This window comes from Chionomys nivalis, chromosome X (assembly GCF_950005125.1).
Source record: "Chionomys nivalis chromosome X, mChiNiv1.1, whole genome shotgun sequence".
NCBI lineage: Eukaryota > Metazoa > Chordata > Mammalia > Rodentia > Cricetidae > Chionomys > Chionomys nivalis.
The window spans coordinates 45,517,826-45,535,165 of NC_080112.1; the positions used below are offsets into that span (position 1 = coordinate 45,517,826).

A 17,340-nucleotide genomic window follows, 5' to 3' on the forward strand; every position below is an offset into this window, starting at 1 on the left:
AATATACCCAAGAGATGCCCTATCATACAACAAAAGTATATGCTCAACTATGTTCATAGCAGCATTGTTTGTAATAGCCAAAACCAGGAAACAACCTAGATGCCCTTCAATGGAAGAATGGATGAAGAATGTATGGAATATATACATGTTCGAGTACTACTCAGCAGTAAAAAACAATGACTTCTTGAATTTTGCATGCAAATGGACAGAAATAGAAAATACTATCCTGAGTGGGGTAAGCCAGACCCAAAAAGAGGAACATGGGATGTACTCACTCATAATTGGTTTATAGCCATAAATAAAGGACATTGAGCCTATAATTCGTGATCCTAGAGAAGCTAAATAAGAAGGTGTACAGATTTTTTGAACGCCATTATTTTTATAGACAGTTTTACTTGATTTGTTTTCTTTTGGTTAGTGATATCTGTATTTATTGCCAGTGGACATCTAGCAGCATCTTTTTCTATTATTTATACAGTTAAGCTTTGGTGATATCTCTTGTAGATCTATACAAAAGCCTTTAAATTCAGTGTACTGGAAGAATAAAGTAGTCAAGACTTAAAGGTAGCACAGGATATATCAATACCCTTACAGGAAATCCTCGTCAAGTTTTTCCATCTTATCTTCTAACAGTGTGATTGCTTTGGCTCATATAGCCCAGGCTACACTTTAAAATTCATTTAACTGCACAGTGTCAGGCTTAGATTCAGAATGTATTTTAAAGTACGTGCCATGGTTTTAAATGAATCATATATGACATATGCACATGCATGGTGACTTTTACCCACAAGTATAGTTCTGGAGGCAAAATGATTACTTAAATTCTCTCACAGGGATAGATATTTCTTTCTGAGAGGAATGTTCAATTAATCATCTAAACAGAACCCAACCTTTAGCCTAACCTTATTAGTTTAGGGATATGAGATCATATGTCGTTCAGCAGGGTGAAGTGAACATACTGGACAGATGCAGGCTGTTGTGGTGCAGAAACATTGGTTGATTCCAGGAGACTCCCTCTAACTAACTGTATAAAAAGCTTTTCAGTTCAGATCTTTCACAACCAAAACCCTTCTTTAATCTCCTGTGGAAGAGCAAAGGCAGGCACCACCATGGTAAAGTTTCTGCTGCTGGCTTTGGCATTTGGTCTGGATCATGCTCTGGCTGAGGTAAATTCATTTGATCTGTGCACAGGTTTGATGTTCTTCAACAGTTTAGTTCTGTGGATGTGTGTGTCATTCAGTTTGTCCATGTGAGTACATATTCATGATATAACCTTCCTGACTTCCAGCCAGATTTCTCAAAAATCAAACAAAGAAAATAAAAAAACAATGGGTTGAATTTGCAGAGCATAGGAGACCAAAATATGAGTAGTTCCCAAATGTTTCAAGTTCAAAATATTATGTAAATTGAGTTATCATATTGTCCCGAGTTATTCTTCTTCCCCAGAAGCATAATTTTGAACTAATAAACTGTAGGGACATAGCCCCACCCATTGGGGGCGTGTTCGCCTCGGGCTAATGTTTACGGATAAATCTGCCGGGCGTGAGCCCAGCAGCCCCTTTTCTTTTTTTTGTTTTTTTTTTGTTTTTTTTTTTTATTTTTATTCTTTTTTAATTAAAATTTCCACCTGCTCCCCATTTCCCATAAGCAGCCCCTTTTCTTTTGCTCTGCTTTTCCAGTACTCCGCGGGAACCTGTGGTCCTGTAAGTCTATTTCCTTATTAAAGCTGTATGTATCTATATAATCTGTCTACATTCATTTGCGCCACCACATTTGGCGTCCCAACGTCGGGCTATTTTGCCCCCGACCCGGCACAGGGGGAGCACAAGCTCCACCTTTCCCGGCTAGTTGCCTGAGCTCAGGAAGGCAATTTACAGCGCGCTCCCTGCTCGCTTTCCCTTCCCCTACTCCAGGCTACTACATTCGCAGAGCAGCGACCCCCACAGAGCAGTTAATAGCTCCCTGCTTCTTCCAAACCCTCACTGCCTGATTTAAGTGAAGCACCTGCGGTTTTGAAGCAAAAGCCGCCAACCCCTTCCCTTAACAGGCAGTACAATAATTTTTGTTTTGAGTTAATTGTTTCAGACCGGCTCTGGCTTAGACCACGTGGACTCAGGTGCATTTCTTTAGCCACCACTGGCAGGAAAACTTCATTACAGGTACATAATTTTCTTTTATAAATAAGAAAAATGTCTGAAAATATTACCATTCAAGACTTTAACAGCCTTTTCAGTTGTACCATGTGGGAGATTTTACAAGAAGTGTCTGTCAGCCCACAGATATGGATCTTTCTGGGATTCGTAGTTTTCCTTGGTACTGTATGGTTTGATAATAGAAATATAATAAAGTCTTTACGAGACGAGGTTGAATGCTTAAAAACAATTGAGAATGACAACAATCTTCTCAAAAATCAGTTTGAAGTTCTCCAGGCAGAGAACAGATCTTTGTTTAACACAACTCGACAAACTGAAAAACGCTTAAAAACAATTGAGAATGACAACAATCTTCTCAAAAATCAGTTTGAAGTTCTCCAGGCAGAGAACGGATCTTTGTTTAACACAACTCGACAAACTGAACAAAATTTAGAAGAGGTACAGGCTGATGTTAAGGAGAAATTCACTACTATGGAAGAGGGAACAGCTGATTTGGATCGTAAGCTTCAGTCCCTTTCAGTAGGAACTGAAATATTAACAGCTGATATTAAGGAGAAATTTATTACTATGGAAGAAGGAACAGCTGATTTGGATCGTAAGCTTCAGTCCCTTTCAGTAGGAACTGAAACATTAACTGAGAGAATCAAAACTGCTGAATGTGACAATCGGATTTTGTCTAAAGCTTATGACAGATTGACAGAAAGATTATCTATACAAGAAGGCACGGTATATGCTATAAAAATTATGTCCAAAGATGAGACGTTATCTCTAATGGACAAACTTCATACTTTAGAATCCTCAATGAAGGCTTTAGAACATAATTCTGGACAGGAGATTCAGACATTAAAGAAGGCAATGGTGAATAGAATTGAAAAGATTGAGGAATTTCTAAATTCTGAGGAAGAATAGCAAGAGGTAGAAAGGCATATTTTAACTAAATCTGTGGGTAAATCCCTCCGGGACAATTCCCACAAAACTCTACCTACAGTTCTACCTGCCTTTCCAGTTGTAACAACAGAGAAAGTAGTTGGTTCCAGAAACCCTAGGGTCATCAAGGAAGATACATGGGAACCTGTCCGTATGAATGATCTCAAAGAAATTAAACAGGCTGTAATGACTTTTGGAATGAATGCCTGTTTTGTTAAAGAGATGCTAAGATCTTGGGCCACGACGAATAAGGTCATGTCCTCTGACTGGTTTCAACTGAGCTCTGCTGTCCTTGAGAGTGGAACGCAATTGAAATGGAAATGCTTATTCAGGCAAGAGGCTAGACTTTTAGAACAGCAAGAAAGAGCAAAGGGAATTGAGATTTCCATAGATCAAATTTTGGGAGAGTGGCTATTTTCTGAGCCTCAGGAACAAGCTAATTTGGATGAAAACATACTCTCTGTGTGTACTACAGCAGCCTTAAGGGCTTGGGACAGGGTGCAAGACCCAGGACAGAGGATGGAATCATTTGTCAGAGTTAAACAGGATCAGAGAGAACCCTTTAGTGACTTTTTACAAAGAATAACTAAAGCTGTACAAATAGGGATATCTGACCCAGAAGCAAGACGTATAATGATTGAGACTTTGGCTTATGAAAATGCAAATGTGGAATGCAAAAGGATTTGGGGACCTTTAAAGCTCAGATCAGTGCCATTAGAACAATGGGTCTTGCATACACTAGATGTTGATAAATTTGACTATGGCACTGAAGCATGGGTAGAAGAAGCAATTTCCAATGGTAAAAGGAGACATCAGAATACCAAATGTTTTAATTGTGGCAAAATGGGTCATATGAAAAGGAATTGTAGACAACGGATTTTCAGAAATAATAATAATGCATCTTCTAGAAATAACAGAAATAGGAGGACTCAGCCTTCAGGTTTATGTAGAAGATGTGGAAAGGGCAGACACTGGACGAATGAGTGCAGGTCTACAAGAGATAGACAAGGCAACCTGATACAGACGGGAAACGTGATAGGGGGGGCCTCACAGGCCCCCATGGCAAACATGGTTCAGTCATTTCCAGTTACTACAGAGAACGTGCCTCGTCAGGACATTTAGAAAGCCCCATGCCTACTGTTACAAGCAATAATGATCAGAAAGATGAGTTCTGTGTGTTTTGGCAAACTTCTATAAATGACCAAAGACCAAAGCTGAGAGTGTGTGTAAATGGCATTTTTATTACTGGCCTGCTGGACACAGGTGCGGATGTAAGTATCATTACCCCAGAATCGTGGCATCCATATTGGCCTCTTCAGAATGTAAATGTTCAGCTCCTGGGAATTGGAACCCTATCTCGAGTAAGGCAGAGCACAAGATGGGTTGAATATATAGGACCAGAGGGACAAATAGGAAAATTAAGGCCATATGTAGCCAATATTGCAATGAATTTATGGGGTCGTGACCTATTACAACAATGGAATACCCAAATTAACATTCCTGCTACTTCTAGAGCCTATATTTCTGGGGATAATATTAAAAGATATTACAAACGGAGAAAACCGGCCATTCGGGCTGTACAAGAACAAGCAATTGATGTCACTTCAGAGATACCAACAGCCTTGCCTTTAAAATGGTTGACTGAGAAACCAATATGGACAAAGCAATGGCCTTTAGCTGAGGAAAAGTTACAGGCTTTAGAACAGTTGGTACAAGAGCAATTAGATGCTGGACATATAGAAGAATCTACCAGCCCTTGGAATTCTCCTGTATTTGTGGTTAAGAAAAAATTAGGTAAATGGAGAATGGTGACAGATCTCAGGGCTATCAACAAGGTTATTCAACCTATGGGCCCTCTGCAATCTGGAATTCCTTTGCCCTCTTTATTGCCAAAAGGATGGCCTCTCATAGTTATTGATTTAAAGGATTGTTTTTTCACTATACCTTTACAAAAAGAAGATAGAGAAAAATTTGCCTTCACAGGTCCTACTTATAATAATTCTCAACCTTCGAGGAGGTACCACTGGGCCGTCCTCCCCCAGGGTATGTTAAAACCCCCTCCCTGTGCCAATATTTTGTGAATCAACCATTGCAAATAATACGCAAGAAATTTCCCAAATCGATAGTATATCATTACATGGACGACATTTTGTTATCCGATTCAAACATGGATACCTTGAACAGACTGTTTGAAGAAATAAAAATACTTTTACCAAAATGGGGACTGCAAATTGCTCCTGAAAAGATTCAGAAGGGAGATTCTGTTAATTATTTAGGTTATAAAATAGGTTTACAAAAAATTAAGACACAAAAGGCACAAATTCGGAGAGATCACCTACGGACTCTTAATGACTTTCAAAGACTATTAGGGGACATTTCCAGTCTACGGCCAACTATTGGGATAACACCTGATCTAATAATTCATTTGAACAAAACCTTGGATGGTGACAAAGATTTAAACAGTCCCAGAGAATTAACAGCTGAAGCAGAAAAGGAACTGACGATGATTGAGGAAAAATTACAACAGGCACATGTGGATAGGGTAAATCCAGAGCTCGACTGTATTCTCGTCATACTACCATCAAAAATTTCCCCTACAGGAATTTTAATGCAGAGAGATGATATTATCTTGGAATGGATCTTTTTACCACATAAACCAAGTAAGAAACTGAAAACTTATGTAGAAAAAGTCTCTGAGTTAATTATAAAAGGCAAGTTGAGACTTCGTCAACTAGCAGGCATAGACCCAGCAGAAATTATAGTGCCTTTCACTGCTGATGAACTAAAGAAATTATGGGAAGATAATGAACCATGGCAAAGAGCTTGTGCTAATTTCTTGGGAGACATTAATAACAACTATCCAAAAAGCAAGAGGCTTAACTTCATAAAGAGAACTTCTTGGATCCTTCCTCGAATCGTCCGTGATACTCCAATAACTGGAGCCCGTACGTTCTATACTGATGCCAATAAATCAGGGAAGGCAGGTTACAAATCAGAAGACTTGGGTAAGGTGGAACAAAGTCCTTATGATTCTGTCCAGAAGGCAGAATTATATGCCATTCTTATGGTGCTAAGGGATTTTAAAGAACCTATTAATATAGTTACTGATTCACAATATGCAGAAAGAGTTATTTTACATATTGAAACTGCTGAATTTATACCTGATGATACAGAACTAACCTCTTTGTTTATCCAGGTGCAAGATTTGATTAGGAACAGGCTTTGCCCTATGTACATAACACACATCCGATCCCATACGGGTCTGCCAGGTCCTCTAGCACAAGGTAATGCAGAAATTGATCAATTATTGATTGGTAGTGTGCTACAAGCCTCTGAATTTCATAAAAAACATCATGTTAATAGCAAAGGTTTGAAGAAAGAGTTTTCTATTACATGGCAACAAGCTAGGGAGATTGTAAAGAAATGCCCTACTTGCTCTTTCTATAACCAAACGCCACTGCCTGCAGGGGCTAATCCAAAGGGCACCCAAAGGAATGAAATCTGGCAGATGGATGTGTTCCACTTTGCAGAATTTGGCAAATTAAAATATGTTCATCACACCATTGACACGTATTCAGGCTTTCAGTGGGCAACGGCTTTAAGTTCAGAAAAAGCTGATTCAGTTATCACTCATTTATTAGAAGTCATGGCTATCATGGGTATACCTACACAAATAAAGACAGATAATGGTCCTGCTTATGTCTCTAGGAAAATGAAACGTTTTTTTGATTATTACAATATCAAGCATGTTACAGGTATACCATACAATCCTACAGGTCAAGCAGTCATAGAAAGATCAAATCGAACTATAAAGGATATGTTGAACAAACAGAAAGGGGTGGAAAACACCCCCAGAAATAGGTTACATAATGCTTTGTTAACCTTGAATTTCCTCAACGCTAATGAGAAGGGAACATCGGCTGCAGAAAGACATTGGATAATGGAAAAGTCTACTGAACTAAATCAACCAGTTTATTTCAAGGATGTGCTGACCTCACAATGGAAGCCAGGAGATGTGCTGCGTTGGGGAAGGGGATTTGCTCTTGTCTCCACAGGTGAGGAAAAATTGTGGATTCCATCAAAATTGATAAAGGTTCGTTTTGATGAAGAGAAGCCAGTTGGGAAAGATAAATAACAATTCAATCACATGGATGGCAATCATAGTGATGGTAAGTAATACAGATAGGTTGGGGGCAGGGTTCTCTTCTTATCTCCACAGGAAAATACCCATCTTCAAAGAATTTAAGGTACCCCTAATATTTAATTACTGATGGAGGGACTTGTTCTGTAAGTATTAATTTATATATATATATATATATATATATATATATGTCTTAAACTTTCTTTGCTTTTCCTCATATCTGTGTCTTTCTTTATATGTCAGTATATGTCCTTGTTGTTAATGTTTAAATTTCCCATAACAAGCAACAAATTTTCCTACAGCAATCTTTGAAGTTTCCAGGATGAAGATGGGGCCCCACAACATCAACTCCATCTGGTTTTTATGACGTCATGATTTTTTTTTTTAAAGCGCTAATATTAGACCTGTTTTTTGGTACCAACTACAAGAGACAATTTCGAATGGTGCACATTTTTGACAACACTCTGGTCGGACCTTCTCAAAACGCTCTGAGACTAGTTACAATTTTCTTAGGTCAAAGGTTAATTTGGAAATTTTACCATCATTTGCTTTCACAGCACCCCCTAAGAAGAACGTCGCCCCCATGTCAGCTAGAAGCAATCTTAGAGGACGGCATCCCTTCTCCCAACAGAGTTTGCCCTCGGGGTTGGGGACATCTTTTAATGGTTGGTTTAGGGTTGAGGGGATGGGGTGATATTTTTTTTTGGAAAAAAAAAGAAGAGGAAGAAGAAGGGGGTAACTGGTTTTTTGGGATGATTGGTATTTGTGAATTACTGTTTATAGAAAATTGTACTGGTACTGTTTCTTGTATATTGATATGTTGAATATTGAATGTGAGTGTTCCTACCTCTATTTTTGTATGAGTATGCTTATAACTTTGTCCATATTGTATTGATACATCTACCATATTACATTGTACATTTCTACCTCTGATACTATGACATTGTTTACAGTTGAAGATCATTGTCTTCATATATTGCACAGTTGTTTATTCTTTTAGTCTTCAAAGTTAGATAGGTATTGAGAATTATATGTTTGTCATATTTATTTTTAAGTTTATCAGGTCTTTTAGTTACATAGAGATTATATTTAGTATAGATAGTATGATCTTCAGCCTCTTCGAAGAGCTGTAGAAAATGACCTTTAATCTAACCTAAAATTTCTGTGCCAAAGAGACACAATTACTCCTGGCAACACCACTCTACTCCCGAGAGAACGTTGAGCACCAAAGACACTCCACTGGGAGCTTGTCTTCTTGGCAGAACTGGCCTTTGGGTTAAGAAAAGCCCATACCTCAACTTCTGACAAAGATACAGAATATCCCTAAGTGGATGAAACAGGATTGTCTTATCTTGCCAAGACAGGATAGGATAGTCCTAAGAAAGTTCCTTGCCTTTAATAATGGTATGCCAGTTATGTTAGGCCTTAGCCAAAGTTGGTTGACTCAACATTGCAAACGAGACTTTGGGTGATTGCCCAGGTAGTCAGTTGTCTCTGTCAATTGTTGCACATTTTGGATATCTCTCGATTGTTAAGTAATATTTATTCCCTTCTCAGATCTTTGACGGAGTTGAAGATTATATAATTGTAGTTACTCTCTATGTTATTTAGACTCCTTGAGATAGAATGTTTAGCAAAAGTTTTGTTCTCAATATTGTTTGTTATATTTATTATTTGTTATTATTGTATATAGTTGTATTTGGTTTGGTTCTATCTTATTTAGACAAAAGGGGGAGATGTAGGGACGTAGCCCCACCCATTGGGGGCATGTTCGCCTCGGGCTAATGTTTACGGATAAATCTGCCGGGCGTGAGCCCAGCAGCCCCTTTTCTTTTGCTCTGCTTTTCCAGTACTCCACGGGAACCTGTGGTCCTGTAAGTCTATTTCCTTATTAAAGCTGTATATATCTATATAATCTGTCTACATTCATTTGCGCCACCACAAATAAACAAACTATTATTGATTTATATTTCTCATTAGCTTATGTATTTCCAAAGATTGGAATCAGAGATGAAAGTACCAACTCAAATTTCAATGGTCTTTGTTGTTTGTTCAGCTTGAAGGAAAGTGGGTTACCACTGCCATCGCTGCTGACAATGTGGACAAGATAGAGGCAGGAGGACCACTGAGACTCTACGTTCGTGAAATTACTTGTTCTGAGGCATGTAGTAAAATGGAAGTCACATTTTATGTGAAGTAAGCAAATTGTCAACGGTGTAACCTGAGCAGACTGCTTACGTTTCACAGATTTTTCTATTGTTAAGCTTATAGGAGAATGTTCTGTTTCTGGTGATGAAACTGAAAGTCTCATCTTCAGAAATGCGATTTTAGCTCTGGAGACCACATGAAAGTAAGAATCAGTCTCCAATTCTATGAGTTTTTCGTGAGAAATTCTTCTGGCTGGAGGCCTGTGGTTGAATTTTATGCTCTCATATTAAAATCAGGAGATTCTAAGGATCTCAGTTCTAGTTAACCAAAAGGTAGGTGTGAGCATTTGGGTCAAAGTCATGCATGTTATATTATTCAGGCATAGGTGTCATAAAAATATTCTTCCACAAACAGGTCAGAAAAATCTAATTTGCAAATCCATGTCTGGTATGGGAAATACTTCTCTCTATGTGTTGTTTTTATTAGTTAATGGATAAAGAATCTACCTCGGCCTGTGATAGGGCAGAGTATAGCTAGGTGGGGAAAACTAAACTGAATGCTGGGAGAAAGAAGCCGGAGTCAAAGAGATGTCATGTAGCTGCCAGAGGGAATAGACGTGAGTTGCCAGCAGGAACTTTGCCAGTAGGCCACGAGCCTCATGGAAAATATAAAATAATGAAATTTGGTTAATTATAGATGAAAAAGCTAGTAAGCAATATGCTTAAGTGATTGGCCAAGTGGTGATTTAAATGATACAGTTTCTGTGTGATTATTTTGGGTCTGAACTGCCAGAAACATGTCTGTGATACTCTAGTTTCAAAAATTTTCTTTCTGACATTTGGATGACAATGTTCAATGGAAAAGTGCTTAACACTGTAAGAACTTAAAATGTTTGTAACCATTATTTTGTTCTAGCCACAATTGTTGTTTTAGGTTAGACATAAAAGCATTTAAAACACATTCATAAAATCCTGTGTACATATTATTGTTGGACTAGTAAAAGAGAATTAACATATTGAAAATCATACTCAGTGAATAGTGAAATTTGGATAAGGAATAAACTAGTCTTCATAACACGTGGGAAAATTGCTACAAATAAAGTAATTCATATGTATGATTACAAACAGGATAATATTTTCTAAACAAAAATTATGAAAAGTGAGGTAAACAGAGTTTCATCTCTTCTAGCTCTGAACACTGTTCATAGATATTAAAGTATCTCAAGTTCTGTAAATCTTGAAGATATTTAATATGAATTCAAAGGATAAATACAATAAACCATGATTCCTCTGTTTGATTTTCAGTGCGAATAACCAATGTTCACAGATCCAAATCACTGGGTATAGGCAAGACGATGGCAACTGCAGAACCCAGTGTAAGTATGGGATCTTGGCACTTCATCTATGAACAAAAGCATTGTGGGTGAACGCATACATGCTGACACTTCAGCCACGGATAGATACATGGACCTAGAACAATTTTGGTTACTGGGAATGTTATCAGTCCTTCCAAACAATGGAGATATGATATGAAGTCAGAGTACATTGTAGGTCATCTAAAGTTTACATGGAGAAGAACACGATTAACTAACGACATGAGTGATGCTAACAAAACATCTCCAAATAGTTTCCTGCATGAAAATTTACTTCTAAACAATATTCAGTGTCTTTCCTTTCATACAGTATTTTGGTTTGTTATTGGACAGGACTGCCACTCACTGTTAGGTCTCAGTGGCCTCAAACATCTTTGCAAACTTCATGATTCAGTCTATCAAGTACTTATATTACAGGGATTATCTATCATACTAGATTTATAGAGAATTTGAATTAACAATGCTATAAGAAAGTTTCCCTTTCTTACATTTTGTAAAAATCATAACATTTAGATCACTGGATGATAAAATTGACTTTTGAAAAGCAGTTAGGGGGAAATCTGTTTAATAATTTCAAACTTACTACCCCAATTTTGAAAAAAAATGCTAAAATAATATCAACACTATTCAATTGAATTGTACACAGCATAACTTTTGGGTTGAATTTAAATAAAGAGAAGGCATATTCTTACTGCAAAAATAATGCTTTTTTAACCTTACATGGATATTAAAAACCAGTCCTGTAACAGAAAATGACCAGATCCTAAAATCTATTTATTTCCTGTGAACCATTTAATCATTTAAGTAGTATCTGTAAGTGGAAATATCATAGACACACACACACACACACACACACACCAGGATAAGAGTGAGTTTTCATCTTTTAAGGTGAAAACTTTTCTGTATATTTCTAACAAAATTTGCAACAAAAGACAACAGAGTCTTTGCCAGTGAGATTGTGGATAGAGCCGGCCGGACAACAAACTTGATTTTTGTTGTTGGTAAGAATGGTAGTGGGTTTCCTGAAATAGTAACAAAAGTATAACACTGTAAATGAGGATTAAGTCAGATTCACCCACCAAATACAGTACCCTGTTATTTCCAAACTCTTGTCAACTAAATAACAGTCCATTTGTTTTGTGAACCTACTTTTACATTATACTGTAATTCAAGTAGCGTGGTCATTGAAGACTAGGTACAATGGTAGGGTGGGGGGGTATTGGAAGAGTTTGTGTACCTGTTTCCTCACTGGAAAGAATAGAGTAAAATAGAGTATTTTCCCACAATTCAGACCATTTTGAGTGTCATTTGCTCCAGTGCATACTAAATTAAAATATGTGTCCATGGAACTTTCAAAAATTATTATTGCCTGTATTGACTCACCCAGCATAGTTGAATTTAGAGCAGTTGGTATTTTTTACTGTATGTATTGGTGGGATACTAAGGACGCAATGTAAATTCTCCAGAATTCTACTGACCATGTCTCTGCCATTGGCATTCATGCAGTGTAGGAAAAGGTCAACCTTTGACTCCTGAACAACATGAAAAACTTGAGGCATATGCTAAGGAACGTAGCATTCCACCAGAAAACATTCGAGATGTTCTTGCTACAGGTAACCTTAATGAATATTTTTGTACCTAGCATTTATAAATTAATACATACATACATATGTATAACAATGGATATTCATAAATACATGTATGTATATCTACATACTGAGTCTGTATCTCTATGTATCTGTTTATGTGTTGATGTATCTATTATTCTATGTATCTATCTATCTACCTACTTATCTACTCAGTAAGATCTCTGAATCATGTTATATCTAGCTATATGATATCTTTCAGTTTTTCTTTCCAGCAACATCCCCTGGGGAGCTCATATTCTTATGAGATCAGTTCTGCTAATCCTTACTCCATTCCACTTCTTTTACAGATACTTGTCCCAAATAATCATCTTCTGTAGGTGAGTAGAAACAGAAGCCATGTCTAATCACCTTGATATTGAATGGATTTGTGTTTATTATTTTAAAAAATGGAGATAAGTATGTGACCAAGGGAAAAATGAATGCCAAAAAGACAGGTTATTATTTGTCTTTTAAAACTGCGAATCTTACTGTGAGAAAAATGAAGGATAGCATATGTTTATTTATTAAGCAGTTTGAAGGACATTTATTTGTAATTGCTAATATTTTCGGTATCGAAGAATATTCCATCATTAAAAGTGTGTCTTGACATTTGAGAAATCCCACTTTACTTATGATTGTGGCATATGATTGGTCACAGACATCATACAAGCAGATTGATCTTTTCAATAAATTCATTTAAACCTCTCAATATAAATTGTCATGTAAGATTAAAGAGTGTCATTATTTCCTGTCAACAGTGCTCCTATAGAATTCAAAACACAAGATATTGGTGATTTCTTGGGAAGAAACTGTTCATGTGCAATCCCTTCTCTACACTCTATATTGTTATATTTAATTTTGTATTCATACATTCTCAAGGATGAAAACTTTCCTGTCTGATCAATCATGTTTTAATATTTGCTTTCATGTCTGCAGAGATGACAACAGGATGAGAATTATGCATCATGTCCTCTTTACATGGAATTAGCATTACATACAAATCCCCATTTCTTTCTGAATAAATTTCCCCTTGACTCTGAATTCAAGATACCACCATCCAAAGTCCTGACTTACCTTTCTTTTCTCTTCTTATGATCTATGAGCTGTTACTTTTTGAATGATTAAATAAAATGTTTCAAGAAGCAATGAGGACCTTGTGAAAAGGGTTTCATTTAAAAACCACATAAACATTCACTAAGCTAATTAAAATCACCACGCTGCTGTAAGAAATGATATCTGTATTACTAGAACTTACTGTAATAATTGAAAACTTTACAATTCCTGGAGAGGCATGGGCAAGAACTCTGCCAAAATAAATTGTGTGTTGTAGTCTTATTTACCTTCAGCTGAAAAATTGTTATTTACAGATGAATGGTCATAACATTTAAAAGATTTCAGGCAACAAACTCTTTAGATCTGCCTCCATGTTACACATTATTTAAAACAAAGGGTAAAATATGTTTTCAGTAGTTCATATGAGGAGATTATCTCTTGTTAAATGACTTCAGTCAGTAAGCAAATGAATCAAGATATTCTTAAATAATGTACACATGAAGAGTCATTCTCACTTGAAGAATAAATTCCAGAGAATTATATTCCATATATCAAAATCCCTATAAATATTCATATATTTATTACAATTTTCTGTTTGTGATACAATGATTCCTTAGAATATAGTTAGCTCTCAGAATAGAAAAGGCAATGGAATTTTCTTTGAGGGCTTTAAACAAGGAAAAAGAAAAGATATTAGACAGTGTCACTACATCCAGTCTCTCATCTAAAGATATACCCAAGTCAAAGTACATTCAATATTCATAGGCAACAGATATGAATCAGAAAGAATGAAATAGTTTCTTGTTGAATAAAACCTGTTATTTAACCTTTCTTGTGTGTCCTGTAAACAAAGTGACGTCAGAACAAATACTGGACTAATGTTTGATAAAAGTTCTGTATATCCAATGTACATTTACATCATTTCACCCAAATCTCAAAATAATTACTACTATACGTGTATCCCGTCTCTTCTTCCAATTTTTCCAAGTTCTTCATGAATATTCATATTTATTTAAAAGTATGTGTGAATGTGTGTGTGTCTGCCTGTGTGTGTATTTAAAGAGAGGAGACTGATAGAGAAATTTATAGCCCACCTGAGTCCATTTAGTGTTTCTAATATGGATTTATGTTTAGTGCTGGCCCCTTGGTCTTCGATTAATTACTACTTATGAGCAGTCTCATTTTAGAGGTAAAAGGAACATGGCTACTACTTTTATTATCAGAAGTTGCTTTCTATGTTGCCAAACTTTCAAATTGCATGGAAGTTCTTAAGCTCACCATTCACATCGTGATAACATAGCTAGTTTGCCCAATCTGAGAGGTAACTCAGAGGTGATTAGTTGAACTTACATTCCGAGCTATAAAATCATGCTTGGTTCCATAAACATGTCCAAATATTGTTGATTTCATCAACCAGTGTAATTTCTATGTGCATTCTGAATGGTAATTTCTTAATCAAGACATTACTGATGATTTAAGTATCAATCTTAGTTTGTAGTATTCTCATGTTGACCAGGGATAATCTTCCTTCATCAAATTGTAGAGTGTACTATTTCTACAGATATGTTCTTATAATAGCCAGAAATCTCCCAAAGCTGTCAGTTTTGCAAGTTAAGAATTCCAGGAATTCTTATTTCTCTGTGTTCTCAGCAAGATAAACATCAAGAAAGCAAATGACTCCATTCCAAACCTGGATTATAGATCTGAAAAGCATGTTCTCAGAAAGTGATACACAAATGTCTGAGACACACTTAAAAGTGTTCAATATTCTTCACCATTAGGGAAATAAAATTAAAACTATTTAGATATTTTGTCTTACTGCTGTCAGCATGGCCTAGATCAATAAAAGAAATAATGCCTGGAAAGGGCTGCACTTGGTCCTGGTTGGTGGAAGTGAAAACTGATTCAGCTGCTGTCAAAATCAATGACGAGTATCCTAAAGATGACATCAGTCTTACCACAAGTCCTTCAAAGAAGAATTACAACACAACTATCTTGACATTTTTTTTTCAGGAATCCACACAGATGACCCCAGCTAATAATCTAAGCAATAGTGGAGAGGGTACCTTGCTGTGAGACAATGGTCTTCTACTCTGTAAAGATTTATCAGTTATATTGCTTTTATAAAATGTTGATTGGCCAATAGCCAGGCAGGAAGCATAGGAGGGGCAGCCAAGTAGGAAGTAGAGGTGGGGAAATGAGAACAAGAGAATTCTGGGAAAAGGAAGACTCAGTCTGCAGCTGGCACCCAGATGCAGAGGGAGAAGATGAGAATGTTTCCTGATAACAGGTTCCAAGCCACGAGGCTAACACAGACATTAATTATAGGCCAATATAAGTTATAAGAGTTAGTAAGAAGCCTGAGCTAATAGGAAACCAGCGTATGTTAATGTACATCTCTGTGTGTTTTTTGGGGACTGAAAGGCTATGGGACCAGGCAGGACAGAAACCTCTGTCAACAGTACCTGAACTGGCCTTCCCCTTTAATCAGATTGATGACTATCTTAATTGTCATCATAGAGCCTTCATCAGCACCTGATGGAAACAGATGAATAGATCTACAGCTAAGCACTGGCATGAACTCCTGAAGTCCAGACATAGAGATGGAGGAGTGATATTCTGAGCAAATGGGCCAAGTCTATGATGGGGAAACCCACAGATAGAGCTGACCTGAGCATGTAGGAGTTCACTGACTCTATACTTACAGCTGAGGAACCTACATAAGAACAAACTAGGCACTATGAATGTGGGTGACAGCTGTGTGGCTTGGGCAATTTGTGGGGCCACTAGAAGTGGAACCAGTATTTATCCTCATGCATAAACTGGCTCCTTAAAGCCCATTTCCTATGAATCGTTAGCTTGCTCAACCAGGTATAGCGAAGAGGGCCTTGATCCTGCCTCAAATGATGTGACAAACTTTGTTGACTCCCCATGTACGGCATCACCCCCTCTGAAAAGTGGATAGGGGTGGAGAGAAGATGGGGCAAATGGAAGGATGGGAGGGAGAAGAAACTGTGATTGGAATATAAAATAAGATTATTTTTAAAATAAAATAAAATAAATAATTAAACTCCAGTCATACTTGGGAGCCAAGCACTTTTCCCATCTGTACCATCCCCCTAGCCCATGTGGATGTGAGTTTTTATTAGCAATGATACAAAAAACCCATAGAATGTAAAGAATCACCTCCAAATATGTTATATATAGCCAGTGTTAATGTAATCCTCATCAAAGATCATGCATGCATGTGCACACACACACACACAGAGGCATGCATTCATGTATGCATATGAACATTCATGCACATATAGAAAAACATAACTGGATATCATAGTGTTAAAAAACCTTAAAGAAATACTAGAAAATGAATATACACCCATATCAAGGGGATTGTTCACAATGATTAAGATGGATTTATTCCAGGGATACAGGCTTGGTTTATAACACATAATTCTATAAATATACTAATCATACAACGTAATTAAGGCAAGAAACCACATGATTAATTCAATACATGAAGAAAAGGCCAATGATAAAATATATCATACTTTCAAGATAAGATTCCCAGGGAGAGTCGAAATGGAGGAAATATACTTCAAAATATTAAAGGCTATCTCTGAGAAACATACTTCAAAAACCATTCTACATGTAGAAAACTGGCAAGGAAACTGACTAAAATCTTGAAGAAGGCAGAGTGCCCACTCTCCCTATTCCTTTACAATGTCATGTTGGATTTCTTTCAGTAAGCAACAGAAAAAGGGAATGAAATTATAATCACACACATATGAACAGATGAATTCCAATCATCCCCATTTTCAAATGCCATGGTATTATACTTAACACATGTCTGTATTGTACCAGAAGACATGTAGCAGAGTCAACAATTTCAGCAGCATGACAAGCAAAGAATCAGCTTAC

At 36.9% G+C, this 17,340-nt stretch overlaps 1 pseudogene; it reads left to right on the top strand.

Moving 5' to 3' along the window:
• The first annotated feature begins 1,109 nt into the window (after window positions 1-1,109).
• The window catches only part of LOC130868354 (odorant-binding protein-like), a 34,488-nt pseudogene continuing 18,257 nt past the window's right edge, over window positions 1,110-17,340 (top strand).